General features: G+C 48.6%; 1 long non-coding RNA gene across 1 annotated transcript in view; it reads left to right on the top strand.

The window, feature by feature from the left end:
• LOC118452853 overlaps positions 1 to 2,585 on the top strand; it is a 7,366-nt gene that overhangs the window by 2,685 nt on the left and 2,096 nt on the right. The window contains exons 2-3 of the long non-coding RNA XR_004842717.1: positions 1,342 to 1,720; positions 1,789 to 1,972. This is a non-coding gene — a long non-coding RNA (uncharacterized LOC118452853). The remainder of the gene's footprint in view (positions 1 to 1,341; positions 1,721 to 1,788; positions 1,973 to 2,585) is intronic.

The raw sequence follows: 2,585 nt of genomic DNA, 5'->3' as shown, positions 1-2,585 counted from the left end.
GCTGCAGTCCCCGCTCCCACCCCCGGCGCAGCACCCACCAGCGCCCAGGAGCTGCCAGACGCAGACAGCGAGCCCCACGCCTGCCTGCAGCGCCGCGTTAACCGCCGGCTGCCCAGCCGCCGGCACAGCGTTTAAAACCCAGTGCCACAAATCGCTTGTCCTTATCTGAAAAATTCCTGAAATGCTTTTTTTTTTTTTTTTTTTTAAATGATTATTATTATTACTGAAAATTATCGTCTTCAGAGTGGTTTCATCGGCCCAGCGGAATAAACCGGCGCCGTCACTAACGGTGGCGTTTGGCTCTCTGTGCTGGTACCGGCCGAGTTCTGTCTCTGCCTCCTGTCTCAGCCTTGAAATTGGGATTGCAAATGACTTCGGCCAGGGGTGAGCTTGTCTTTGCTTGTAGAGCACGGAGCTGCACCGGCCTCTGGGTCTCAGCTGAGACTTCTGGATGGTTCTAAAAATAAGTAATTAGAAGCTATTACCTTTTTAAAATACTCGTAAAAAAGTGGGCACAAGAACAGACTCCTTCCCCAGCTGTTTTCTCCTCAAACTGCCAAGATTTATTTTTTTTTTAAACTGTGTCTTTTTGGTGCGTTCTCTTCTGCAGCCTTTCAGAAAACGGGGGTACCACCACAGTTAAAAAGCTAGGACAGGTATTTTGCACTAATCACCTGAAAACCACTAGTACGTTCTTAAAATGCAAGCGAGTAACAAAAGAAAAATTAATATCAAAAATATTTTTATGCAGGAGTTGATTACTCTTCGCAGCACGGAATTATTTTGCAAACAAATCTCAATTAGGGGTAGAGCTTTTCTATTTTTTTTTCCCCTAAGAAAAAATAGATATTGTCATTTTTCCAGATACTTTGGGGTTTTTCTTACTTGGCCAATTCTGATTAGTCACATTAGTCCCACTGTAGATTTTTTTTTTTCCTCTTTCCAGAATGGGAGACCTTTGTTTTGAATGATTCCTTTGTATAATTCGTAAAGTAGAAAACAAAACATTAAACATTACAAAACAAAACAGATGAAAATACTTTCAGCTTTGCTCATGTTCCTGCCAACTATTTTCCTCTTTCAAAAAACCCCCACACAAACCAGCTCCTTCGCAGCCCGTACGTGACTCCGTCGGTTTACTCCTTCGAAGGGGAAATGGGAGCTGAGGATTAGTGCCCCGGCTGCTGGGAGGGCCAGCACCTAAGAAATGGCAAGGACTGGTTTTAAGCCTCTAAGCCAGCTTCTAATACTATTCCTCCCCCTAAAAACCCAAGGCAATAAGAATATATAGTGATGAAGGTACAAACTTTTAAGACTTCTTTAAATACATATTTTGAACAGCGCGCCGAAGCTCAGCCGTATGAAGAGGTTAATGGGGTGAACACCATTTGTTTGCCCTGCACTGGACACAAGCCTCTGCTTTTGAGCTCCGTTCCCACGCTGCCACTTTTCCTTCCTCGGGGCTGGACCGTCTAACGGAGGGATGCAACGCTCCAAAAGCCAAGGTATTCCCAGCAGGCCCATGGCCTCCTCTTCCCAGATACCTGTGCCCGCACAGTTTCTCTCTTTGGGAGGCAGCAGTAGCGGCGGTAGCACGCCGAAATCCGCCTGGCAGGACCGGCCTCCTCAGGCTTTAGCATGGCCATCCCGTGCTGCAGGTTCCCGTGAAAGAGAAATAGCAGCATCCCAGAGCGATGTCATGGAGCTTCCAAAACTACCAGTGAGTAACAGAGACGCTTGGGGTATAAACTTCCCCCCCCCCCCTTTCTTTTTTTTTTTTCATTCCAGGCTTCATTTGTCCCTTTGTTTGCCTGGGAGGTTTTCACCAAGTCCTGAAGATGATCATGTCCTGGGGACGCTCAGAACGCTGCATCCCTGGCTGGTCCATCAGAGTCTGTGTCGGCTCCAGCCCTCCGGTCCGGCTGAAGGTACCCGCTTCGCCTCCAAGATGCAACCGCAGTCCAGAGGTGAGGTGCGTGCTGACTGAGAATTCCTTTTAAGTATTTAGAGTGTGAAAGCTCAGAAAAATCAGAGCTTAGGTAAGGCCTTAACATTTGGGGCACGCCGATAAGTAATAAATAACAGAGCATGGGGCTGAGACTTCTGCCGGAGTCTCGCAGGAGGCTGCTCTGCCCCAACCCCAACTCCATCCCTGAGGCTGTGATTTCTCTTCGGGAAGTTTTGGGAAGTTTAACCCACAGACTCAGGGCTGGATGGGGACTCAGGGATTTGTGGTGGCCACCACTCCAGCTTTCACTGCCTCAGGTGTGTGCAGAATGACGTGAGATGTTGTGCTTCATGCGACACTGGCCCAAGTTAACCCGTAGCCCTATTTTCCATCTGTAACCATGGCAACCTGAGTTATCTTGCAGAGGTGCCTGTCACCCCGTGGTAGTAACACCCTGCTTGTCACAGCTGAACCTACAGTCCCACCGCTGGCATTGGCCATGCGTACATCCCAGTTGCCTGAAACGGCAAAAAAAAAAAACCCAAGAGCGAGGCGGTGTTCGCAGGATCACGGTTCCTAACGCAATTCTGCAGAGGCCGAGTGGGAGGTAGGGAGAAGGCAGAGGGAGAGCAGGAAT

Source organism: Egretta garzetta, unplaced genomic scaffold (assembly GCF_000687185.1).
Source record: "Egretta garzetta isolate BGI_Z169 unplaced genomic scaffold, ASM68718v1 scaffold588, whole genome shotgun sequence".
Taxonomy (NCBI): domain Eukaryota; kingdom Metazoa; phylum Chordata; class Aves; order Pelecaniformes; family Ardeidae; genus Egretta; species Egretta garzetta.
Note: the sequence above shows the minus strand (reverse complement) of the source record. Positions and strands in the feature narration are given on the sequence as shown.